This window comes from Phaenicophaeus curvirostris, chromosome 24 (genome assembly GCF_032191515.1).
Source record: "Phaenicophaeus curvirostris isolate KB17595 chromosome 24, BPBGC_Pcur_1.0, whole genome shotgun sequence".
In the NCBI taxonomy this organism is placed as follows: domain Eukaryota; kingdom Metazoa; phylum Chordata; class Aves; order Cuculiformes; family Cuculidae; genus Phaenicophaeus; species Phaenicophaeus curvirostris.
Genome location: NC_091415.1, coordinates 8,341,605 through 8,368,240, shown reverse-complemented (window position 1 = coordinate 8,368,240; position 26,636 = coordinate 8,341,605).

Sequence of the window (26,636 nt, the reverse complement as noted above, 5' to 3'; positions counted from 1 at the left end):
GCTTTACGTTTCCTTGATTTACGTTCCTTCCTTTACGTTGCCTTACTTTACGTTGCTTTACGTTGCCTTTCTTTACGATGCCTTGCTTTACGTTGCTTTACGTTTCATTGCTTTACGTTCCTTGCTTTACGTTGCCTTGCTTTACGTTGCATTGCTTTACGTTTCTTTACGTTGCCCTGCTTTACGTTGCCTTGCTTTACGTTGCTTTACGCTGCATTACGTTGCCTTGCGTTGCCTTACTTTGCCTTGCTTTACGTTGCCTTGCTTTACTTTGCTTTACGTTACCTTGCTTTAGGTTGCCTTGCTTTATTTTGCTTTATCTTGCCTTGCTTTACTTTGCTTTACGTTACCTTGCTTTAGGTTGCCTTGCTTTATTTTGCTTTATCTTGCCTTGCTTTACGTTGCCTTGCTTTACGTTTCTTTACGTTGCCTTGCTTTACGTTGCCTTGAATTACGTTGCTTTACATTGCATTACCTTGCCTTGCATTGCCTTACGTTCCCTTGCATTACGTTGCCTTGCTTTACGTTGCTTTACGTTGCCTTGTTTTATGTTGCCTTGCTTTACGTTGCTTTACGTTGCCTTGCTTTACGTTGCCTTGCTTTACGTTGCTTTACGTTGCCTTGCTTTACGTTGCCTTGCTTTACATTGCCTTACGTTGCCTTGCTTTACGTTGCCTTACGTTGCCTTACTTTACGTTGCCTTGCTTTATGTTGCTTTACGTTGCCTTGCTTTACGTTGCCTTGCTTTACATTGCCTTACGTTGCCTTCCTTTACATTGCCTTGCTTTACGTTGCCTTGCTTTACGTTGCTTTATGTTGCCTTGGTTTACGTTGCCATGCTTTAGGTTGCCTTGCTTTACTTTGCCTTATGTTGCCTTGCTTTATGATGCCTTGCTTTAGGTTGCTTTACGTTGCATTGCTTTACGTTGCTTTTAGTTGCCTTACTTCACGTTGCCTTGCTTTACGTTACCTTACGTTGCCTTACTTTACGTTGGTTTACGTTGCCTTGCTTTACGTTTCCTTGCTTTACGTTGATTTACGTTGCCTTGCTTTACGTTGCCTTGATTTACGTTGCTTAACATTGCCGTACTTTACGTTGCCTTGCTTTACGTTGCTTTACATTGCCTTACTTTACGTTGCCTTACGTACACTTACTTTACGTTGCCTTACTTTATGTTGCTTTACGTTGCCTTGCTTTACGTTGCTTTACGTTGCCTTGCTTTAAGTTGCTTTACGTTGCCTTAATTTACGTTGCCTAGATTTACGTTGCTTTACGTTGCCTTACTTTACGTTGCCTTGCTTCACGTTGCCTTACTTTATGTTGCTTTATATTGCCTTACTTTACATTGCCTTACATTGCCTTACTTTACGTTGCCTTACATTGCCTTACTTTACGTTACCTTACTTTACGCTGCTTTACGTTGCCTTGCTTTACCTTGCTTTCCTTTACGTTGCTTTACGTTGCCTTGACTTACGTTGCCTTACTTTGCCTTGCTTTACGTTGCCTTGCTTTACGTTGCCTTGCTTTACGTTTCCTTGCTTTACATTGCTTTACGTTGCTTTGCTTTACGTTGCTTTACATTGCCTTACTTTACGTTGCCTTACGTAGCTTTACTTTACCTTGCCTTAATTTACGTTGCTTTACGTTGCCTTGCTTTACATTGCTTTACGTTGCCTTGCTTTACGTTGCTTTACGTTGCCTTGCTTTACGTTGCCTTGCCTTGCCTTGCTTTACGTTTCCTTGCCTTGATTTACGTAGCTTTACGTTGCCTTGCTTAACATTGCTTTACGTTGCTTTACGTTGCCTTGCTTTACGTTGCCTTGCTTTACATTGCCTTACGTTGCCTTCCTTTACATTGCCTTGCTTTACATTGCCTTACGTTGCCTTCCTTTACATTGCCTTGCTTTACGTTGCTTTACGTTGCCTTGCTTTACGTTGCTTTACGTTGCCTTCCTTTACGTTGCTTTACGTTGTCTTGCTTTACGTTTCCATGCTTTACTTTTCCTTGATTTATGTTGCTTTACGTTGCCTTACTTTACGTTGGCTTACGTTGCCTTACTTTACGTTGCCTTGCTTTACGTTGCTTTACGTTGCCTTGCTTTACGTTGCCTTACGGTGCCTTACTTTATGTTGCCTTGGTTTACGTTGCCTTACGTTGCCTTACTTTACGTTGCATTACTCTACGTTGCTTTACGTTGCCTTGCTTTACATTGCCTTGCTTTACGTTGCTTTACGTTGCCTTAATTTACGTTGCCTTGTTTACGTTGCCTTGATTTACGTGGCCTTACTTTACGTTGCCTTACGTTGCCTTACTTTACGTTGCCTTGCTTTACGTTGCTTTGTTTTACGTTGCCTTGATTTACGTTGCTTTACGTTGCCTTACTTTACGTTGCCTTGCATTACGTTGCCTTGCTTTACGTTGCTTTACGTTGCTTTGCTTTACGTTGCCTTGCTTTACGTTGCCTTGCTTTACGTTGCTTTACGTTGCCTTGCTTTACGTTGCTTTACGTTGCCTTCCTTTACGTTGCTTTACGTTGTCTTGCTTTACGTTTCCATGCTTTACTTTTCCTTGATTTATGTTGCTTTACGTTGCCTTACTTTACGTTGGCTTACGTTGCCTTACTTTACGTTGCCTTGCTTTACGTTGCTTTACGTTGCCTTGCTTTACGTTGCCTTACGGTGCCTTACTTTATGTTGCCTTGGTTTACGTTGCCTTATGTTGCCTTACTTTACGTTGCATTACTCTACGTTGCTTTACGTTGCCTTGCTTTACGTTGCCTTGCTTTACGTTGCTTTACGTTGCCTTAATTTACGTTGCCTTGTTTACGTTGCCTTGATTTACGTTGCCTTACTTTACGTTGCCTTACGTTGCCTTACTTTACGTTGCCTTGTTTACGTTGCTTTACGTTGCTTTGGTTTACGTTGCCTTGATTTACGTTGCTTTACGTTGCCTTACTTTATGTTGCCTTGCATTACTTTGCCTTGCTTTACGTTGCTTTACGTTGCTTTGCTTTACGTTGCCTTGCTTTACGTTACCTTACGTTTCCTTACTTTACGTTGGTTTACGTTGCCTTGCTTTACGTTTCCTTGCTTTACGTTGATTTACGTTGCCTTGCTTTACGTTGTCTTGATTTACGTTGCTTAACATTGCCTTGCTTTACGTTGTCCTGACTAACGTTGCCTTGCTTTACGTTGCTTTACGTTGCCTTACTTTACGTTGCCTTGCTTTACGTTGCTTTACATTGCCTTACTTTACGTTGCCTTGCTTTACGTTGCTTTACATTGCCTTACTTTACGTTGCCTTACGTACACTTACTTTACGTTGCCTTACTTTACGTTGCTTTACGTTGCCTTGCTTTACGTTGCTTTACGTTGCCTTATTTTACGTTGCCTTGATTTACGTTGCCCTACTTTATGTTTCTTTACATTGCCTTACTTTACATTGCCTTACATTGCCTTACTTTACGTTGCCTTACATTGCCTTGCTTTACTTTGCTTTACATTGCCTTGCTTTGCGTTGTTTTACCTTGCCTTGCCTTGCTTTACGTTGCTTTACGTTTCATTGCTTTACATTGCTTTACGTTTACTTGCTTTGCGTTGCCTTTCCTTGCCTTGCTATACGTTTCTTTACGTTGCCTTGCTTCACGTTGCTTTACGTTGCCTTGCTTTACGTTGCCTTAATTTACGTTGCCTTGCTTTGCCTTGCTTTACGCTGCTTTACGTTGCCTTGTTTACGTTGCTTTACGTTGCCTTGCTTTACGTTGCCTTGCCTTGCCTTGCTTTACGTTGCTTTAAGTTGCCTTGCTTTACGTTGCTTTACGTTGCCTTACTTTGCGTTGCCTTGCCTTGCTTTATGTTGCTTTACTTTGCCTTGCTTCACGTTGCTTTACGTTGCCTTGATTTACGTTGCCTTGCCTTGCCTTGCTTTATGTTGCTTTACGTTGCCTTGTTTTACGTTGCTTTACGTTGCCTTGCTTTACGTTGCCTTACCTTGCTTTACGTTGCTTTACGTTGCCTTACTTCACGTTGCTTTACGTTGCCTTACTTTATGTTGCCTTGCTTTACGTTGCCTTGCTTTACATTGCCTTACCTTACGTTGCCTTACGTTGCCTTACATTGCCTTACTTTACGTTGCCTTGCTTTACGTTGCTTTACGTTGCCTTGCTTTACGTTGTTTTACGTTGCCTTGCTTTACGTTGCCTTACTTTACGTTGCTTTACGTTGCCTTGCTTTACATTGCTTTACGTTGCCTTGCCTTACGTTGCCTTGCTTTAGGTTGCTTTACGTTGCCTTGCTTTACGTTCCTTGCTTTACGTTGCTTTACGTTGCCTTACGTTGCCTTGCCTTGCTTTATGTTGCTTTACGTTGCCTTGCTTTACGTTGCTTTACGTTGCCTTGCTTTACGTTTCCTTGCTTTAGGTTGCCTTGCTTTACGTTGCTTTACGTTGCCTTACGTTGCCTTGCTTTACGTTGCCTTGCTTTACGTTGCCTTGATTTACATTGCTTTACGTTGCATTCCTTTACGTTGCCTTGCTTTACATTACATTACGTTGCCTTGCTTTGCGTTGGTTTACGTTGCCTTGCTTTACATTGCTTTACGTTGCTTTCCTTTACGTTGCCTTGCTTTACATTACATTACGTTGCCTTGCTTTACGTTGGTTTACGTTGCCTTGCTTTACGTTTCCTTGCTTTACGTTGCTTTAGGTAGCCTTGCTTTACGTTGCCTTGCTTTACATTGTTTAACATTGCCTTGCTTTACGTTGCCTTGACTTACGTTGCCTTACTTTGCCTTGCTTTACGTTGCCTTGCTTTACGTTGCCTTGCTTTACGTTTCCTTGCTTTACTTTGCTTTACCTTGCTTTACGTTGCCTTGCTTTACGTTGCCTTGCTTTACATTGCCTTACGTTGCCTTCCTTTACATTGCCTTGCTTTACGTTGCTTTACGTTGCCTTGCTTTACGTTGCTTTACGTTGCATTACGTTGCCTTGCCTTAGGTTGCCTTGCTTTACTTTGCCTTATGTTGCCTTGCTTTATGTTGCCTTGCTTTAGGTTGCTTTACGTTGCCTTGCTTTACGTTGCTTTTAGTTGCCTTACTTCACGTTGCCTTGCTTTATGTTGCTTTACGTTGCCTTGCTTTACGTTCCTTTACGTTGTCTTGCTTTACGTTTCCATGCTTTACGTTTCCTTGATTTATGTTGCTTTACGTTGCCTTACTTTACGTTGGCTTACGTTGCCTTACTTTACGTTTCCTTGCTTTACGTTGCTTTACGTTGCCTTGCTTTACGTTGCCTTACGGTGCCTTACTTTATGTTGCCTTGTTTTAGGTTGCTTTACGTTGCCTTACTTTACGTTGCATTACTCTACGTTGCTTTACGTTGCCTTGATTTACGTTGCCTTGCTTTACGTTGCTTTACGTTGCCTTAATTTACGTTGCCTTGTTTACGTTGCCTTGATTTACGTTGCCTTACTTTACGTTGCCTTACGTTGCCTTACTTTACGTTGCCTTGCTTTACGTTGCTTTACGTTGCTTTGGTTTACGTTGCCTTAATTTACGTTGCTTTCTGTTGCCTTGCTTTACGTTGCCTTGCATTACGTTGCCTTGCTTTACGTTGCTTTATGTTGCTTTGCTTTACGTTGCCTTGCTTTACGTTACCTTACTTTGCCTTACTTTACATTGGTTTACGTTGCCTTGCTTTACGTTTCCTTGCTTTACGTTGATTTACGTTGCCTTGCTTTACGTTGCCTTGATTTACGTTGCTTAACATTGCCTTGCTTTACGTTGTCTTGACTTACGTTGCCTTGCTTTACGTTGCCTTACTTTACGTTGCCTTGCTTTACGTTGCTTTACGTTGCCTTGCTTTACGTTGCTTTACGTTGCCTTACTTTACGTTGCCTTGCTTTACGTTGCTTTACATTGCCTTACTTTACGTTGCCTTGCTTTACGTTGCTTTACATTGCCTTACTTTACGTTGCCTTACGTACACTTACTTTACGTTGCCTTACTTTACGTTGCTTTACGTTGCCTTGCTTTACGTTGCTTTACGTTGCCTTGCTTTACGTTGCCTTGCTTTAAGTTGCTTTACGTTGCCTTACTTTACGTTGCCTTGATTTACGTTGCTTTACGTTGCCTTACTTTACGTTGCCTTGCTTTACGTTGCCTTACTTTATGTTGCTTTACATTGCCTTACTTTACATTGCCTTACATTGCCTTACTTTACGTTGCCTTACATTGCCTTACTTTACGTTACCTTACTATACGCTGCTTTACGTTGCCTTGCTTTACCTTGCTTTGCTTTACGTTGCTTTACATTGCCTTGCTTTACGTTGCTTTACGTTGCCTTGCTTTAGGTTGCCATACCTTGCCTTGCTTTACATTGCTTTACGTTGCCTTGCTTTACGTTGCTTTACGTTGCCTTGCTTTACATTGCCTTACTTTACGTTACCTAACTTTACGTTGCTTTACGTTGCCTTGCTTTACGTTGCCTTACGGTGCCTTACTTTATGTTGCCTTGGTTTACGTTGCCTTACGTTGCCTTACTTTACGTTGCATTACTCTACGTTGCTTTACGTTGCCTCTGCTTTACGTTGCCTTGCTTTACGTTGCTTTTCGTTGTCTTGTTTTACGTTTCTTTACGTTGCCTTACTTTACGTTGCCTTGCTTTACGTTGTCTTAATTTACGTTGCCTTACATTACCTTATTTACGTTGCCTTGCTTTAAGTTGCTTTGTGTTGCCTTGCTTTACGTTTCTTTGCCTTACAGAATCACAGAATCACAGAATCACAGAATAACCTTGTTTGAAGAGACCCACCGGTACACTGAGTCCAACCGTTCCTAGCAAACACTAAACCATATCCCTCAGCACCTCGTCCACCCGTGCCTTAAACACATCCAGCGAACGTGACTCAACCACCTCCCTGGGCAGCCTGTTCCAGTTCCCAATGACCCTTTATGTAAAGAATTTTTTCCTAACGTCTAGCCTAAACCTCCCCTGGCGGAGCTTGAGGCCATTCCCTCTTGTCCTGTCCCCTGTCACTTGGGAGAAGAGGCCGGCACCCTCCTCTCTACAACCTCCTTTCATGTAGTTGTAGAGAGCAATGAGGTCACCCCTCAGCCTCCTCTTCTCCAGGCTAAACAACCCCAGCTCTCTCAGCCGCTCCTCATAAGGCCTGTTCTCCAGCCCTTTCACCAGCTTTGTTGCTCTTCTCTGGACTCTCTCCAGAGCCTCAACATCCTTCTTGTGGTGAGGGGCCCAGAACTGAACACAGGATTCGAGGAGCGGTCTCACCAGTGCCGAGTACAGAGGGAGGATAACCTCCCTGGACCTGCTGGTCACGCTGTTTCTGATACAAGCCAAGATGCCATTGGCCTTCTTGGCCACCTGGGCACACTGCTGGCTCATATTCAGTCGGCTGTCAACCAATACCCCCAGGTCCCTCTCCTCCAGGCAGCTTTCTAGACAGACTTCTCCCAGTCTGTAGCACTGCATAGGGTTGTTGTGCCCCAAGTGCAGGACCTGGCATTTGGCCTTGTTAAACCTCATGCCATTGGACTCATCCCAGCGGTCCAGCCTGTTCAGATCCCTTTGCAGCGCCTCCCGACCCTCCAGCAGATCGACACTTCCACCCAGCTTAGTGTCGTCCGCAAACTTGCTAAGGGTGCACTCGATGCCTTCATCCAGATCATTGATGAAGACATTGAACAGGGCTGGACCCAGTACTGAGCCCTGGGGAACCCCACTTGTCACTGGCCTCCAGCTGGATTTCACACCATTTACCACCACTCTCTGGGCCCGGCCATCCAACCAGTTTTCCACCCAGGAGAGTGTGCGCCTGTCCAGCCCAGAGGCTGACAGTTTCTCAAGCAGAACGCTGTGAGAAACTGTGTCAAAGGCTTTACTGAAGTCCAGGAAGACTACATCCACAGCCTTTCCCTCATCCAGTAGCCGGGTCACTTTGTCATAGAAGGCGATCAGGTTAGTCTGGCAAGACCTGCCTTTTGTGAACCCATGTTGACTGGGCGTGATCACCCGGTTCTCTTGCATGTGCTTCATGATAGCACTCAAGATCACCTGTTCCATGACTTTCCCTGGCACTGAGGTCAGACTGACAGGCCTGTAGTTTCCTGGGTCCTCCCTGCGGCCCTTTTTGTAGATGGGCACAGCATCAGCCAGCCTCCAGTCCAGTGGGACTTCCCCAGTCTTCCAGGACTGTTGGAAGATTATGGAAAGGGGTTTGGCAAGCACATCCGCCAGCTCCTTCAGTACCCTAGGGTGAATCCCGTCCAGCCCCATGGACTTGTGCGTGTCTAGTCGGGCTAGCAAGTCTCTGACCACCTCCTCTTGGATCATGGGACCCTCATTATGCTCCTCTAGCTCCTGGGTTTGTACACAGACGGAACGACCCTCCTTACAACTAAAGACTGAGACAAAGAAGGCATTAAGTACCTCAGCCTTTTCCTCATCCCCAGTCACTGTTGTTCCTTCTGTGTCCAATAGGGACTGTATGGTCTCCCTAGTCCGCCTTTTATAATTTATATATTTGTAGAAAGATTTTTTGTTATCTTTCACTGACTTGGCCAATCCAATTTCTAGCTGAGCCTTAGCCCTTCTGATTTTTTCCCTACACAATCTCACTTCCCTCCTGTAGTCCACCCAAGAGGCCTGTCCTTTCTTCCAGTGGCCATAAATATTTCTTTTCTTCTCGATATCCTTCACGTTGGTATCCCTTCACGTTGGTATCCCTTACGTTGCCTTACCTTACGTTGCCTTAAGTTGCCTTACCTCACGTTACCTTAAGTTGCCTTACCTTACGTTCCTTTACGTTGCCTTACCTTACGATGCCTTACGTTGCCTTGCCTTAAGTTGCCTTACGTTGCCTTGCTTTATGTTGCTTTACGTTGCCTTGCCTTGCTTTACGTTGCCTTGCCTTGCTTTACGTTGCTTTACGTTGCCTTGCTTTACGTTGCTTTACGTTGCCTTGCTTTACGTTGCTTTACGTTTCCTTGATTTACGTTCCTTGCTTTACGTTGCCTTGCTTTACGTTGCTTTACGTTGCCTTTCTTTATGATGCCTTGCTTTACGTTGCTTTACGTTTCCTTGCTTTACGTTCCTTGCTTTACGTTGCCTTGCTTTACGTTGCTTTACGTTGCCTTGCTTTTCGTTGCATTGCTTTACGTTGCTTTACGTTGCCTTGCTTTACGTTGTTTTACGTTGCCTTGCTTTACGTTGCCTTACTTTACGTTGCTTTACGTTGCCTTGCTTTACATTGCTTTACGTTGCCTTGCCTCACGTTGCCTTGCTTTAGGTTGCTTTACGTTGCCTTGCTTTACGTTGCATTGCTTTACGTTGCTTTACGTTGCCTTACGTTGCCTTGCCTTGCTTTATGTTGCTTTACGTTGCCTTGCTTTACGTTGCTTTACGTTGCCTTGCTTTACGTTTCCTTGCTTTAGGTTGCCTTGCTTTACGTTGCTTTACGTTGCCTTACGTTGCCTTGCTTTACGTTGCCTTGCTTTACGTTGCCTTGCTTTACATTGCTTTACGTTGCTTTCCTTTACGTTGCCTTGCTTTACATTACATTACGTTGCCTTGCTTTGCGTTGGTTTACGTTGCCTTGCTTTACATTTCTTTACGTTGCTTTCCTTTACGTTGCCTTGCTTTACATTACATTACGTTGCCTGGCTTTACTTTGGTTTACGTTGCCTTGCTTTACCTTTCCTTGTTTTATGTTGCTTTAGGTTGCCTTGCTTTACGTTGCCTTGCTTTACATTGCTTAACATTGCCTTGCTTTACGTTGCCTTGACTTACGTTGCCTTACTTTGCCTTGCTTTACGTTGCCTTGCTTTACGTTGCCTTGCTTTACGTTTCCTTGCTTTACGTTGCTTTACGTTGCCTTGCTTTACGTTGCCTTGCTTTACGTTGCTTAACATTGCCTTGCTTTACGTTGCCTTTGACGTACGTTGCCTTACTTTACGTTGCTTTACGTTGCCTTACTTTACGTTGCCTTGCTTTACGTTGCTTTACATTGCCTTACTTTACGTTGCCTTGCTTTACGTTGCTTTACATTGCCTTACTTTACGTTGCCTTACGTAGCCTTACTTTACCTTGCCTTAATTTACGTTGCTTTACGTTGCTTTACGTTGCCTTGCTTTACGTTGCTTTACGTTGCCTTGCTTTAGGTTGCCTTGCTTTACTTTGCCTTATGTTGCCTTGCTTTATGTTGCCTTGCTTTAGGTTGCTTTACGTTGCCTTGCTTTACGTTACTTTTTGTTGCCTTACTTCATGTTGCCTTGCTTTACGTTGCTTTACGTTGCCTGGCTTTACGTTGCTTTACGTTGTCTTGCTTTACGTTTCCATGCTTTACGTTTCCTTGATTTATGTTGCTTTACATTGCCTTACTTTACGTTGGCTTACGTTGCCTTACTTTACGTTGCCTTGCTTTACGTTGCTTTACGATGCCTTGCTTTACGTTGCCTTGCCTTGCCTTGCTTAACGTTGCCTTGCCTTGCCTTGCTTAACGTTGCTTTACGTTGCCTTGCTTTACGTTGCTTTACGTTGCCTTGCTTTGCGTTGCCTTGCCTTGCTTTATGTTGCTTTACGTTGCCTTGCTTCACGTTGCTTTACGATGCCTTGCTTTACGTTGCCTTGCCTTGCCTTGCTTTACGTTGCTTTACGTTGCCTTGGTTTACGTTGCTTTACGTTGCCTTGCTTTACGTTGCCTTGCCTTGCCTTGCTTTATGTTGCTTTACGTTGCTTTGGTTTACGTTGCTTTACGTTGCCTTACTTTACGTTCCCTTACTTTACGTTGCCTTACTTTACGTTGCCTTGCTTTACGTTGCCTTGACTTGCCTTGCTTTACGTTGCCTTGCCTTGCCTTGATTTACGTTGCTTTACGTTGCCTTGCTTTACGTTGCTTTACGTTGCCTTGCTTTACGTTGCCTTGCCTTGCCTTGCTTAACGTTGCTTTACTTTGCCTTGCTTTACGTTGCTTTACGTTGCCTTGCTTTGCGTTGCCTTGCCTTGCTTTATGTTGCTTTACGTTGCCTTGCTTCACGTTGCTTTACGATGCCTTGCTTTACGTTGCCTTGCCTTGCCTTGCTTTACGTTGCTTTACGTTGCCTTGGTTTACGTTGCTTTACGTTGCCTTGCTTTACGTTGCCTTGCTTTACGTTGCTCTACGTTGCCTTACATTACGTTGCCTTGATTTACGTTGCCTTAATTTATGTTGCTTTACGTTGCCTTACATTACGTTGCCTTGCTTTACGTTGCCTTGCTTTACTTTGCCTTAACTTACGTTGCCTTCCTTTACGTTGCTTTACGTTGCCTTACTTTACGTTGCTTTACGTTGCCTTGCTTTACGTTGCCTTGCTTTACGTTGCTTTACGTTGCCTTGCTTTACGTGTCCTTGCTTTACATTGCTTTACGTTGCCTTGCCTTACGATGCCTTGCTTTAGTTTCCTTTACGTTGCCTTGCTTTATGTTGCCTTGCTTTACGTTGCCTTGCTTTACGTTGCTTTACGTTGCCTTGCTTTACGTTGCTTTACGTTGCCTTGCTTTACGTTGCTTTACGTTGCCTTGCTTTACGTTGCCTTGCCTTGCCTTGCTTTACGTTGCTTTACATTGCATTGCCTTGTTTTACGTTACTTTACATTGCATTGCTTTACTTTGCTTTACGTTGACTTGCTTTGCGTTGCCTTTCCTTGCCTTGCTATACGTTTCTTTACGTTGCCTTGCTTTACGTTGCCTTGCTTTACGTTGCCTTGCCTTGCCTTGCTTTACGTTGCTTTACATTCCCTTGCATTACGTTTCTTTACGTTGCCTTGACTTGCCTTGCTTTACGTTGCCTTGCCTTGCCTTGATTTACGTTGCTTTACGTTGCCTTGCTTTGCGTTGCCTTGCCTTGCCTTGCTTTATGTTGCTTTACGTTGCCTTGCTTCACGTTGCTTTACGATGCCTTGCTTTACGTTGCCATGCCTTGCCTTGCTTTACGTTGCTTTACGTTGCCTTGGTTTACGTTGCTTTACGTTGCCTTGCTTTACGTTGCCTTGCCTTGCTTTACGTTGCTTTACGTTGCCTTGCCTTGCCTTGCTTTACGTTGCTTTACGTTGCCTTGGTTTACGTTGCTTTACGTTGCCTTGCTTTACGTTGCCTTGCCTTGCCTTGCTTTACGTTGCTTTACGTTGCCTTGATTTACTTTGCTTTACGTTGCCTTGCTTTACGTTGCCTTGCTTTACGTTGCTCTACGTTGCCTTACATTACGTTGCCTTGCTTTACATTGCCTTACATTACGTTGCCTTGCTTTACGTTGCCTTGCTTTACTTTGCCTTAACTTACGTTGCCTTACGTTGCCTTACTTTACGTTGCCTTACTTTACGTTGCCTTCCTTTACGTTGCTTTACGTTGCCTTACTTTACGTTGCTTTACGTTGCCTTGCTTTACGTTGCCTTGCTTTACGTTGCTTTACGTTGCCTTGCTTTACGTATCCTTGCTTTACATTGCTTTACGTTGCCTTGCCTTACGTTGCCTTGCTTTAGTTTGCTTTACGTTGCCTTGCTTTATGTTGCCTTGCTTTACGTTGCCTTGCTTTACGTTGCTTTACGTTGCCTTTCTTTACGTTGCCTTACTTTACGTTGCCTTGCTTTACGTTGCTTTATTTTACGTTGCTTTATGTTGCCTTGCTTTACGTTGCTTTACGTTGCCTTTCTTTACGTTGCTTTACGTTGCCTTACGTTACGTTGCCTTGCTTTAAGTTGCTTTACGTTGCCTTACTTTACGTTGCCTTGCTTCACGTTGCCTTACTTTACATTGCCTTACATTGCCTTACTTTACGTTGCCTTACATTGCCTTACTTTACGTAACCTTACTTTACGCTGCTTTACGTTGCCTTGCTTTACCTTGCTTTGCTTTACGTTGCTTTACGTTGCCTTGCTTTACGTTGCTTTACGTTGCATTGCTTTACATTGCTTTACGTTGACTTGCATTGCGTTGCCTTTCCTTGCCTTGCTATACGTTTCTTTACGTTGCCTTGTTTCACTTTGCTTTACGTTGCCTTGCTTTACGTTGCCTTGCCTTGCCTTGCTTTACGTTGCTTTATATTGCCTTGCTTTATGTTGCTTTACGTTTACTTAATTTGCGTTGCCTTGCCTTGCCTTGCTTTATGTTGCTTTACGTTGCCTTGCTTTACGTTGCTTTACGTTGCCTTGATTTACGTTACCTTGCTTTAGGTTGCTTTACGTTGCCTTGCTTTACGTTGCCTTGCTTTACGTTGCTTTACGTTGCCTTACGTTGCCTTGCCTTGCTTTATGTTGCTTTACGTTGCCTTGCTTTACGTTGCTTTACGTTGCCTTGCTTTACGTTTCCTTGCTTTAGGTTGCCTTGCTTTACGTTGTTTTACGTTGCCTTACGTTGCCTTGCTTTACGTTGCCTTGCTTTACCTTTCCTTGCTTTAAGTTGCTTTAGGTTGCCTTGCTTTACGTTGCCTTGCTTTACATTGCTTAACATTGCCTTGCTTTACGTTGCCTTGACTTACGTTGCCTTACTTTGCCTTGCTTTACGTTGCCTTGCTTTACGTTGCCTTGCTTTACGTTTCCTTGCTTTACATTGCTTTACGTTGCTTTGCTTTACGTTGCTTTACATTGCCTTACTTTACGTTGCCTTACGTAGCCTTACTTTACCTCGCCATAATTTACGTTGCTCTACGTTGCCTTGCTTAACATTGCTTTACGTTGCTTTACGTTGCCTTGCTTTACGTTGCCTTGCTTTACATTGCCTTACGTTGCCTTTCTTTACTTTGCCTTGCTTTACGTTGCTTTAAGTTGCCTTGCTTTACGTTGCTTTACGTTGCCTTGCTTTACGTTGCTTTACGTTGACTTGCTTTGCGTTGCCTTGCTTTAGGTTGCCTTGCTTTACTTTGCCTTATGTTGCCTTGCATTATGTTGCCTTGCTTTAGGTTGCTTTACGTTGCCTTGCTTTACGTTGCTTTTAGTTGCTTTACTTCACGTTGCCTTGCTTTACGTTGCTTTACGTTGCCTGGCTTTACGTTGCTTTACGTTGTCTTGCTTTACGTTTCCATGCTTTACGTTTCCTTGATTTATGTTGCTTTACGTTGCCTAACTTTACGTTGGCTTACGTTGCCTTACTTTATGTTGCCTTGCTTTACGTTGCTTTACGTTGCCTTGCTTTACGTTGCCTTACGGTGCCTTACTTTATGTTGCCTTGGTTTACGTTGCCTTACGTTGCCTTACTTTACGTTGCATTACTCTACGTTGCTTTACGTTGCCTTGCTTTACGTTGCCTTGCTTTACATTGCTTTACGTTGCCTTAATTTACGTTGCCTTGTTTACGTTGCCTTGATTTACGTTGCCTTACTTTACGTTGCCTTACGTTGCCTTACTTTACGTTGCTCTGCTTTACGTTGCTTTACGTTGCTTTGGTTTACTTTGCCTTGATTTACGTTGCTTTACGTTGCCTTGATTTACGTTGCTTTACGTTGCCTTGCTTTACGTTGCCTTGCATTACGTTGCCTTGCTTTACGTTGCTTTACGTTGCTTTGCTTTATGTTGCCTTGCTTTACGTTACCTTACGTTGCCTTACTTTACGTTGGTTTACGTTGCCTTGCTTTACGTTTCCTTGCTTTACGATGATTTACGTTGCCTTGCTTTACATTGCCATGATTTACGTTGCTTAACATTGCCTTGCTTTACGTTCTCTTGACTTACGTTGCCTTGCTTTACGTTGATTTACGTTGCCTTACTTTACGTTGCCTTGCTTTACGTTGCTTTACGTTGCCTTACTTTACGTTGCCTTGCTTTACGTTGCTTTACATTGCCTTACTTTACGTTGCCTTACGTAGACTTACTTTACGTTGCCTTACTTTACGTTGCTTTACGTTGCCTTGCTTTACGTTGCTTTACGTTGCCTTGCTTTACGTTGCCTTGCTTTAAGTTGCTTTACGTTGCCTTACTTTACGTTGCCTTGATTTACGTTGCTTTACGTTGCCTTACTTTACGTTGCCTTGATTTACGTTGCCTTACTTTATGTTGCTTTACATTGCCTTACTTTACATTGCCTTACATTGCCTTACTTTACGTTGCCTTACATTGCCTTACTTTACGTTACCTTACTTTACGCTGCTTTACGTTGCCTTGCTTTACCTTGCTTTGCTTTACGTTGCTTTACGTTGCCTTGCTTTACGTTGCTTTACGTTGACTTGCTTTGCGTTGCCTTTCCTTGCCTTGCTATACGTTTCTTTACGTTGCCTTGCTTCACGTTGCTTTACGTTGCCTTGCTTTACGTTGCCTTAATTTACGTTGCCTTGCTTTGCCTTGATTTACGTTGCTTTACGTTGCCTTGATTTACATTGCTTTACGTTGCCTTGCTTTACATTGCCTTGCCTTGGCTTGCTTTACGTTGATTTACGTTGCCTTGCTTTACGTTGCTTTACGTTGCCTTAATTTGCGTTGCCTTGCCTTGCCTTGCTTTATGTTGCTTTACGTTGCCTTGCTTCACGTTGCTTTACGTTGCCTTGATTTACGTTGCCTTGCCTTGCCTTGCTTTATGTTGCTTTACGTTGCCTTGTTTTACGTTGCTTTACGTTGCCTTGCTTTACGTTGCCTTACCTTGCTTTACGTTGCTTTACGTTGCCTTGCTTTACTTTGCTTTACGTTGCCTTGCTTTACGTTGCCATACCTTGCCTTGCTTTACATTGCTTTACGTTGCCTTCCTTTACGTTACTTTACGTTGCCTTGCTTTACATTGCCTTACTTTACGTTACCTTACTTTACGTTGCATTACGTTGCCTTGCTTTACCTTGCCTTGCTTTACGTTGCTTTACGTTGCCTTGCTTTACGTTGCCTTGCTTTACGTTGCTTTACGTTGCCTTACTTTACGTTGCTTTACGTTGCCTTACTTTAGGTTGCCTTGCTTTATGTTTCCTTACTTTACGTTGCTTTACGTTGCCTTACTTTACGTTCCCTTACTTTACGTTGCCTTGCTTTACGTTGCCTTACCTTACGTTGCCTTACGTTGCCTTACTTTACGTTGCATTGCTTTACGTTTCTTTACGTTGCCTTGCTTTACGTTGCCTTGCTTTACGTTGCTTTACGTTGCCTTAATTTAGGTTGCCTTGCTTTACGTTGCCTTACTTTACGTTACTTTACGTTGCCTTACTTTACGTTGCCTTGCTTTACGTTGCCTTGCTTTACGTTGCCTTACCTTACGTTGCCTTACGTTGCCTTACTTTACGTTGCCTTGCTTTACGTTGCTTTACGTTGCCTTGCTTTACGTTGTTTTACGTTGCCTTGCTTTACGTTGCCTTACTTTACGTTGCTTTACGTTGCCTTGCTTTACATTGCTTTACGTTGCCTTGCCTTACGTTGCCTTGCTTTAGGTTTCTTTACGTTGCCTTGCTTTACGTTGCCTTGCTTTACGTTGCTTTACGTTGCCTTACGTTGCCTTGCCTTGCTTTATGTTGCTTTACGTTGCCTTGCTTTACGTTGCTTTACGTTGCCTTGCTTTACGTTTCCTTGCTTTAGGTTGCCTTGCTTTACGTTGCTTTACGTTGCCTTACGTTGCCTTGCTTTACGTTGCCTTGCTTTACGTTGCCTTGCTTTACATTGCTTTACGTTGCTTTCCTTTACGTTGCCTTGCTTTACATTACATTACGTTGCCTTGCTTTGCGTTGGTTTACGTTGTCTTGCTTTACATTGCTTTATGGTGCTTTCATTACGTTGCCTTGCTTTACATTACATTACATTGCCTTGCTTTACGTTGGTTTACGTTGCCTTGCTTTACCTTTCCTTGCTTTACGTTGCTTTAGGTTGCCTTGCTTTACGTTGCCTTGTTTTACATTGCTTAACATTGCCTTGCTTTACGTTGCCTTGACTTACGTTTCCTTACTTTGCCTTGCTTTACGTTGCCTTGCTTTACGTTGCCTTGCTTTACGTTTCCTTGCTTTACATTGCTTTACGTTGCTTTGCTTTACGTTGCTTTACATTGCCTTACTTTACGTTGCCTTACGTAGCCTTACTTTACCTTGCCTTAATTTACGTTGCTTTACGTTGCCTTGCTTTACGTTGCTTTACGTTGCCTTGCTTTACGTTGCCTTGCCTTGCCTTGCTTTACGTTTCCTTGCCTTGATTTACGTAGCTTTACGTTGCCTTGCTTTACATTGCTTTACGTTGCTTTACGTTGCCTTGCTTTACTTTGTCTTGCTTTACATTGCCTTACGTTGCCTTCCTTTACATTGCCTTGCTTTACGTTGCTTTACGTTGCCTTGCTTTACGTTGCTTTACGTTGCCTTGCTTTACGTTGCTTTACGTTGCCTTGGTTTACGTTGCCTTGCTTTAGGTTGCCTTGCTTTACGTTGCTTTTAGTTGCCTTTCTTCACGTTGCCTTGCTTTACGTTGCTTTACGTTGCCTTGCTTTACGTTGCTTTACGTTGTCTTGCTTTACGTTTCCATGCTTTACGTTTCCTTGATTTATGTTGCTTTACGTTGCCTTACTTTACGTTGGCTTACGTTGCCTTACTTTACGTTGCCTTGCTTTACGTTGCTTTACGTTGCCTTGCTTTACGTTGCCTTGCTTTACGTTGCCTTGCTTTACGTTGCCTTGCTTTACGTTGCCTTGCTTTACGTTGCTTTACGTTGCTTTGGTTTACGTTGCCTTACGTTGCTTTGGTTTACGTTGCCTTGATTTACGTTGCTTTACGTTGCCTTGCTTTACTTTGCCTTGCATTACGTTGCCTTGCTTTACGTTGCTTTACGTTGCTTTGCTTTACGTTGCCTTGCTTTACGTTACCTTACGTTGCCTTACTTTACGTTGGTTTACGTTGCCTTGCTTTAAGTTTCCTTGCTTTACGTTGATTTACGTTGCCTTGCTTTACGTTGCCTTGATTTACGTTGCTTAACATTGCCTTGCTTTACGTTGTCTTGACTAACGTTGCCTTGCTTTACGTTGCTTTACGTTGCCTTACTTTACGTTGCCTTGCTTTACGTTTCTTTACGTTGCCTTACTTTACGTTGCCTTGATTTACGTTGCTTTACGTTGCCTTACTTTACGTTGCCTTGCTTTACGTTGCCATACCTTGCCTTGCTTTACATTGCTTTACGTTGCCTTGCTTTACGTTGCTTTACGTTGCCTTGCTTTACATTGCCTTACTTTACGTTACCTTACTTTACGTTGCTTTACGTTGCCTTGCTTTACCTTGCCTTGCTTTACGTTGCTTTACGTTGCCTTGCTTTACGTTGCCTTGCTTTACGTTGCTTTACGTTGCCTTGCTTTACGTTGCCTTGCTTTACGTTGCTTTACGTTGCCTTACTTTAGGTTGCCTTGCTTTACGTTGCCTTACTTTACGTTGCTTTACGTTGCCTTACTTTACGTTGCCTTGCTTTACGTTGCTTTGCTTTACGTTGCCTTACCTTACGTTGCCTTACGTTGCCTTTACTTTACGTTGTCTTGCTTTACATTGCTTTACGTTGCCTTGCCTTACGTTGCCTTGCTTTAGGTTGCTTTACGTTGCCTTGCTTTACGTTGCATTGCTTTACGTTGCTTTACGTTGTCTTAAGTTGCCTTGCCTTGCTTTATGTTGCTTTACGTTTCCTTGCTTTACGTTGCTTTACGTTTCCTTGCTTTACGTTGCTTTACGTTGCCTTGCTTTACGTTTCCTTGCTTTAGGTTGCCTTGCTTTACGTTGCTTTACGTTGCCTTACGTTGCCTTGCTTTACGTTGCCTTGCTTTACGTTGCCTTGATTTACATTGTTTTACGTTGCTTTCCTTTACGTTGCCTTGCTTTACATTACATTACGTTGCCTTGCTTTGCGTTGGTTTACGTTGCCTTGCTTTACATTGCTTTACGTTGCTTTCCTTTACGTTGCCTTGCTTTACATTACATTACGTTGCCTTGCTTTACCTTGCTTTGCTTTACGTTGCTTTACGTTGCCTTGCTTTACGTAGCTTTACGTTGCCTTGCTTTACGTTGCCTTTCCTTGCCTTGCTTTACGTTGCTTTACGTTGCCTTGCTTTACGTTGCCTTGCCTTGCCTTGCTTTACTTTGCTTTACATTGCCTTGCTTTGCGTTGTTTTACGTTGCCTTGCCTTGCTTTACGTTGCTTTACGTTGCATTGCTTTACGTTGCTTTACGTTGACTTGCTTTGCGTTGCCTTTCCTTGCCTTGCTATACGTTTCTTTACATTGCCTTGCTTCACGTTGCTTTACGTTGCCTTGCTTTACGTTGCCTTAATTTACGTTGCCTTGCTTTGCCTTGCTTTACGCTGCTTTACGTTGCCTTGCTTTACGTTGCTTTACGTTGCCTTGCTTTACGTTGCCTTGCCTTGCCTTGCTTTACGTTGCTTTACGTTGCCTTGCTTTACGTTGCTTTACGTTGCCTTACTTTGCGTTGCCTTGCCTTGCCTTGCTTTATGTTGCTTTACGTTGCCTTGCTTCACGTTGCTTTACGTTGCCTTGATTTACGTTGCCTTGCCTTGCCTTGCTTTTTGTTGCTTTACGTTGCCTTGTTTTACGTTGCTTTACGTTGCCTTGCTTTACGTTGCCTTCCCTTGCTTTACGTTGCTTTACGTTGCCTTGCTTTACTTTGCTTTAAGTTGCCTTGCTTTACGTTGCCATACCTTGCCTTTCTTTACATTGCTTTACGTTGCCTTGCTTTACGTTGCTTTACGTTGCCTTGCTTTACATTGCCTTACTTTACGTTACCTTACTTTACGTTGCTTTATGTTGCCTTGCTTTACCTTGCCTTGCTTTACGTTGCTTTACGTTGCCTTGCTTTACGTTGCCTTGCTTTACGTTGCTTTACGTTGCCTTGCTTTACGTTGCCTTGCTTTACGTTGCTTTACGTTGCCTTACTTTAGGTTGCCTTGCTTTACGTTGCCTTACTTTACGTTGCTTTACGTTGCCTTACTTTACGTTGCCTTGCTTTACGTTGCTTTGCTTTACGTTGCCTTACCTTACGTTGCCTTACGTTGCCTTTACTTTACGTTGCCTTGCTTTACGTTGCTTTACGTTGCCTTGCTTTACGTTGTTTTACGTTGTCTTGCTTTACATTGCTTTACGTTGCCTTGCCTTACGTTGCCTTGCTTTAGGTTGCTTTACGTTGCCTTGCTTTACGTTGCATTGCTTTACGTTGCTTTACGTTGTCTTACGTTGCCTTGCCTTGCTTTATGTTGCTTTACGTTGCCTTGCTTTACGTTGCTTTACGTTGCCTTGCTTTACGTTTCCTTGCTTTAGGTTGCCTTGCTTTACGTTGCTTTACGTTGCCTTACGTTGCCTTGCTTTACGTTGCCTTGCTTTACGTTGCCTTGATTTACATTGTTTTACGTTGCTTTCCTTTACGTTGCCTTGCTTTACATTACATTACGTTGCCTTGCTTTGCGTTGGTTTACGTTGCCTTGCTTTACATTGCTTTACGTTGCTTTCCTTTACGTTGCCTTGCTTTACATTACATTACGTTGCCTTGCTTTACGTTGGTTTACTTTGCCTTGCTTTACCTTTCCTTGCTTTACGTTGCTTTAGGTAACCTTGCTTTACGTTGCCTTGACTTAGGTTGCCTTACTTTGCCTTGCTTTACGTTGCCTTGCTTTACGTTGCCTTGCTTTACGTTTCCTTGCTTTACATTGCTTTACGTTGCTTTGCTTTACGTTGCTTTACATTGCCTTTCTTTACGTTACCTTACGTAGCCTTACTTTACCTTGCCTTGCTTTACGTTGCTTTACGTTGCCTTGCTTTACGTTGCTTTACGTTGTCTTGCTTTACGTTGCTTTACGTTGCCTTGCTTTACGTTGCCTTGCCTTGGCTTGCTTTACGTTTCCTTGCCTTGATTTACGTAGCTTTACGTTGCCTTGCTTTACATTGCTTTACGTTGCTTTACGTTGCCTTGCTTTACATTGCCTTACGTTGCCTTCCTTTACATTGCCTTGCTTTACGTTGCTTTACGTTGCCTTGCTTTTGGTTGCCTTGCTTTACTTTGCCTTATGTTGCCTTACTTTATGTTGCCTTGCTTTAGGTTGCTTTACGTTGCCTTGCTTTACGTTGCTTTTAGTTGCCTTACTTCACGTTGCCTTGCTTTACGTTGCTTTACGTTGCCTTGCTTTACGTTGCTTTACGTTGTCTTGCTTTACGTTTCCATGCTTTACGTTTCCTTGATTTATGTTGCTTTACGTTGCCTTACTTTACGTTGCCTTACGTTGCCTTACTTTACGTTTCCTTGATTTACGTTGCTTTACGTTGCCTTGCTTTACGTTGCCTTACGGTGCCTTACTTTATGTTGCCTTGGTTTACGTTGCCTTACGTTGCCTTACTTTACGTTGCATTACTCTACGTTGCTTTACGTTTCCTTGATTTACGTTGCCTTGCTTTACGTTGCTTTACGTTGCCTTAATTTACGTTGCCTTGTTTACGTTGCCTTGATTTACGTTGCCTTACTTTACGTTGCCTTACGTTGCTTTACTTTACGTTGCCTTGCTTTACGTTGCTTTACGTTGCTTTGGTTTACGTTGCCTTGATTTACGTTGCTTTACGTTGCCTTGCTTTACGTTGCCTTGCTTTACGTTGCTTTACGTTGCTTTGCTTTACGTTGCCTTGCTTTACGTTACCTTACGTTGCCTTACTTTACGTTGGTTTACGTTGCCTTGCTTTACGTTTCCTTGCTTTACGTTGATTTACGTTGCCTTGCTTTATGTTGCCTTGATTTACGTTGCTTAACATTGCCTTGCTTTACGTTCTCTTGACTTACGTTGCATTACTTTACGTTGCTTTACGTTGCCTTTACTTTACGTTGTTTTGCTTTACGTTGCTTTACATTGCCTTACTTTACGTTGCCCTGCTTTACGTTGCTTTACATTGCCTTACTTTACGTTGCCTTACGTACACTTACTTTACGTTGCCTTACTTTACGTTTCTTTACGTTGCCTTGCTTTACGTTGCTTTACGTTGCCTTGCTTTACGTTGCCTTGCTTTAAGTTGCTTTACGTTGCCTTTACTTTACGTTGCCTTGATTTACGTTGCTTTACGTTGCCTTACTTTACGTTGCCTTGCTTTACGTTGCCTTACTTTATGTTGCTTTACATTGCCTTACTTTACATTGCCTTACATTGCCTTACTTTACGTTGCCTTACATTGCCTTACTTTACGTTACCTTACTTTATGCTGCTTTACGTTGCCTTGCTTTACCTTGCTTTGCTTTACGTTGCTTTACATTGCCTTGCTTTACGTTGCTTTACGTTGCCTTGCTTTACGTTGCCATACCTTGCCTTGCTTTACATTGCTTTACGTTGCCTTGCTTTACGTTGCTTTACGTTGCCTTGCTTTACATTGCCTTACTTTACGTTACCTTACCTTACGTTGCTTTACGTTGCCTTGCTTTACCTTGCCTTGCTTTATGTTGCTTTACGTTGCCTTGCTTTACGTTGCCTTGCTTTACGTTGCTTTACGTTGCCTTGCTTTACGTTGCTTTACGTTGCCTTGCTTTACGTTGCTTTACGTTGCCTTGGTTTACGTTGCCTTGCTTTAGGTTGCCTTGCTTTACTTTGCCTTATGTTGCCTTGCTTTATGTTGCCTTGCTTTAGGTTGCTTTACGTTGCCTTGCTTTACGTTGCTTTTAGTTGCCTTACTTCACGTTGCCTTGCTTTACGTTGCTTTACGTTGCCTTGCTTTACGTTCCTTTACGTTGTCTTGCTTTACGTTTCCATGCTTTACGTTTCCTTGATTTATGTTGCTTTACGTTGCCTTACTTTACGTTGGCTTTCGTTGCCTTACTTTACGTTGCCTTGCTTTACGTTGCTTTACGTTGCCTTGCTTTACGTTGCCTTACGGTGATTACTTTATGTTGCCTTGGTTTACGTTGCCTTACGTTGCCTTACTTTACGTTGCATTACTCTACGTTGCTTTACGTTGCCTTGCTTTACGTTGCCTTGCTTTACGTTGCTTTACGTTGCCTTAATTTACGTTGCCTTGTTTACGTTGCCTTGATTTACGTTGCCTTACTTTACGTTGCCTTACGTTGCCTTACTTTATGTTGCCTTGCTTTACGTTGCTTTACGTTGCTTTGTTTTACGTTGCCTTGATTTACGTTGCTTTACGTTGCCTTGCTTTACGTTGCCTTGCATTACGTTGCCTTGCTTTACGTTGCTTTACGTTGCCTTGCTTTACGTTTCCTTGCTTTACGTTGATTTACGTTGCCTTGCTTTACGTTGCCTTGATTTACGTTGCTTAACATTGCCTTGCTTTACGTTCTCTTGACTTACGTTGCCTTGCTTTACGTTGCTTTACATTGCCTTTACTTTACGTTGCCTTGCTTTAAGTTGCTTTACATTGCCTTACTTTACGTTGCCTTACGTACACTTACTTTACGTTGCCTTACTTTACGTTGCTTTACGTTGCCTTTCTTTACGTTGCTTTACGTTGCCTTGCTTTACGTTGCCTTGCTTTAAGTTGCTTTACGTTGCCTTACTTTACGTTGCCTTGATTTACGTTGCTTTACGTTGCCTTACTTTACGTTGCCTTGCTTTACGTTGCCTTACTTTATGTTGCTTTACATTGCCTTACTTTACATTGCCTTACATTGCCTTACTTTACGTTGCCTTACATTGCCTTACTTTACGTTACCTTACTTTACGCTGCTTTACGTTGCCTTGCTTTACCTTGCTTTGCTTTACGTTGCTTTACGTTGCCTTGCTTTACGTTGCTTTACGTTGCCTTGCTTTACGTTGCCTTGCCTTGCCTTGCTTTACTTTGCTTTACATTGCCTTGCTTTGCGTTGTTTTACGTTGCATTGCCTTGCTTTACGTTGCTTTACGTTGCATTGCTTTACGTTGCTTTACGTTGACTTGCTTTGCGTTGCCTTTCCTTGCCTTGCTATACGTTTCTTTACATTGCCTTGCTTCACGTTGCTTTACGTTGCCTTGCTTTACGTTGCCTTAATTTATGTTGCCTTGCTTTGCCTTGATTTACGTTGCTTTACGTTGCCTTGCTTTACGTTGCTTTACGTTGCCTTGCTTTACGTTGCCTTGCCTTGCCTTGCTTTACGTTGCTTTACGTTGCCTTGCTTTACGTTGCTTTACGTTGCCTTACTTTGCGTTGCCTTGCCTTGCCTTGCTTTATGTTGCTTTACGTTGCCTTGCTTCACGTTGCTTTACGTTGCCTTGATTTACGTTGCCTTGTCTTGCCTTGCTTTATGTTGCTTTACGTTGCCTTGCTTTACGTTGCTTTACGTTGCCTTGCTTTACGTTGCCTTACCTTGCTTTACGTTGCTTTACGTTGCCTTGCTTTACTTTGCTTTACGTTGCCTTGCTTTACGTTGCCATACCTTGCCTTGCTTTACATTGATTACGTTGCCTTGCTTTACGTTGCCTTGCTTTACGTTGCTTTACGTTGCCTTGCTTTACATTGCCTTACTTTACGTTACCTTACTTTACGTTGCTTAACGTTGCCTTGCTTTACATTGCCTTACTTTACGTTACCTTACTTTACGTTGCTTAACGTTGCCTTGCTTTACCTTGCCTTGCTTTACGTTGCTTTACGTTGCCTTGCTTTACGTTGCCTTGCTTTACGTTGCTTTACGTTGCCTTACTTTAGGTTGCCTTGCTTTACGTTGCCTTAATTTACGTTGCTTTACGTTGCTTTACTTTACGTTCCCTTACTTTACGTTGCCTTGCTTTACGTTGCCTTACCTTACGTTGCCTTACGTTGCCTTACTTTACGTTGCCTTGCTTTACGTTGCTTTACGTTGCCTTGCTTTACGTTGCCTTGCTTTACGTTGCTTTACGTTGTCTTACTTTAGGTTGCCTTGCTTTACGTTGCCTTACTTTACGTTGCTTTACGTTGCCTTACTTTACGTTGCCTTGCTTTACGTTGCCTTGCTTTACGTTGCCTTACCTTACGTTGCCTTACGTTGCCTTACTTTACGTTGCCTTGCTTTACGTTGCTTTACGTTGCCTTGCTTTACGTTGTTTTACGTTGCCTTGCTTTACGTTGTCTTACTTTACTTTGCTTTACGTTGCCTTGCCTTACGTTGCCTTGCTTTAGGTTGCTTTACGTTGCCTTGCTTTACGTTGCCTTGCTTTACGTTGCTTTACGTTGTCTTGTTTTACGTTTCTTTACGTTGCCTTACTTTACGTTGCCTTGCTTTACGTTGTCTTAATTTACGTTGCCTTACATTACCTTATTTACGTTGCCTTGCTTTAAGTTGCTTTACGTTGCCTTGCTTTACGTTTCTTTGCCTTACAGAATCACAGAATCACAGAATCACAGAATAACCAGGTTTGAAGAGACCCACCGGTACACTGAGTCCAACCGTTCCTACCAAACACTAAACCATATCCCTCAGCACCTCGTCCACCCGTGCCTTAAACACCTCCAGCGAACGTGACTCAACCACCTCCCTGGGCAGCCTGTTCCAGTTCCCAATGACCCTTTATGTGAAGAATTTTTTCCTAACGTCTAGCCTAAACCTCCCCTGGCGGAGCTTGAGGCCATTCCCTCTTGTCCTGTCCCCTGTCACTTGGGAGAAGAGGCCGGCACCCTCCTCTCTACAACCTCCTTTCATGTAGTTGTAGAGAGCAATGAGGTCACCCCTCAGCCTCCTCTTCTCCAGGCTAAACAACCCCAGCTCTCTCAGCCGCTCCTCATAAGGCCTGTTCTCCAGCCCTTTCACCAGCTTTGTTGCTCTTCTCTGGACTCTCTCCAGAGCCTCAACATCCTTCTTGTGGTGAGGGGCCCAGAACTGAACACAGGATTCGAGGAGCGGTCTCACCAGTGCCGAGTACAGAGGGAGGATAACCTCCCTGGACCTGCTGGTCACGCCGTTTCTGATACAAGCCAAGATGCCATTGGCCTTCTTGACCACCTGGGCACACTGCTGGCTCATATTCAGTCGGCTGTCAACCAATACCCCCAGGTCCCTCTCCTCCAGGCAGCTTTCTAGACAGACTTCTCCCAGTCTGTAGCACTGCATAGGGTTGTTGTGCCCCAAGTGCAGGACCTGGCATTTGGCCTTGTTAAACCTCATGCCATTGGACTCATCCCAGAGGTCCAGCCTGTTCAGATCCCTTTGCAGAGCCTCCCGACCCTCCAGCAGATCGACACTTCCACCCAGCTTAGTGTCGTCCGCAAACTTGCTAAGGGTGCACTCGATGCCTTCATCCAGATCATTGATGAAGACATTGAACAGGGCTGGACCCAGTACTGAGCCCTGGGGAACCCCACTTGTCACTGGCCTCCAGCTGGATTTCACACCATTTACCACCACTCTCTGGGCCCGGCCATCCAACCAGTTTTCCACCCAGGAGAGTGTGCGCCTGTCCAGCCCAGAGGCTGACAGTTTCTCAAGCAGAACGCTGTGAGAAACTGTGTCAAAGGCTTTACTGAAGTCCAGGAAGACTACATCCACAGCCTTTCCCTCATCCAGTAGCCGGGTCACTTTGTCATAGAAGGCGATCAGGTTAGTCTGGCAAGACCTGCCTTTTGTGAACCCATGTTGACTGGGCGTGATCACCCGGTTCTCTTGCATGTGCTTCATGATAGCACTCAAGATCACCTGTTCCATGACTTTCCCTGGCACTGAGGTCAGACTGACAGGCCTGTAGTTTCCTGGGTCCTCCCTGCAGCCCTTTTTGTAGATGGGCACAGCATCA